Here is a 416-nt window from a genome sequence, read left to right on the forward strand (position 1 = left end):
CTGAGGAGTCTATTAACAGATATCCAGTGCAGAAAAACAGCCCCAGTGGGCTAGGTGACTCAGCAGAAGACAAGAGGGGACAAGGGGGAACCCCTAGGGCAGAAACAAGTGTGGCTGCCAAGTCCCTTTTCTTAAGCAGGGAAAGGGAGTGGGGTGCTTTTCAGAGGTCCTATTTGAGGCCCAAGCTACTCTCTTCCTGCACTTATTTATCAAGAGTGCCCCTCCCTCACAGCTAGAGCCACCCCAGGGCCATTTCTGCTTCATTACAATGGGGCACACGTGGAGAAAGGATACCACTGGCGAGATCAATTATACTGCTTGATCTGCAACCTGATGTGTGGGTAGGAAGTTGGGGCGGAGCAGTGGGGGAAAGGTTTGGTCAAGTCTGACAAAACCCCAGTAGCTAATCTCACTCC

Source organism: Macaca fascicularis, chromosome X, assembly GCF_037993035.2.
Source record: "Macaca fascicularis isolate 582-1 chromosome X, T2T-MFA8v1.1".
In the NCBI taxonomy this organism is placed as follows: Eukaryota; Metazoa; Chordata; class Mammalia; order Primates; family Cercopithecidae; genus Macaca; species Macaca fascicularis.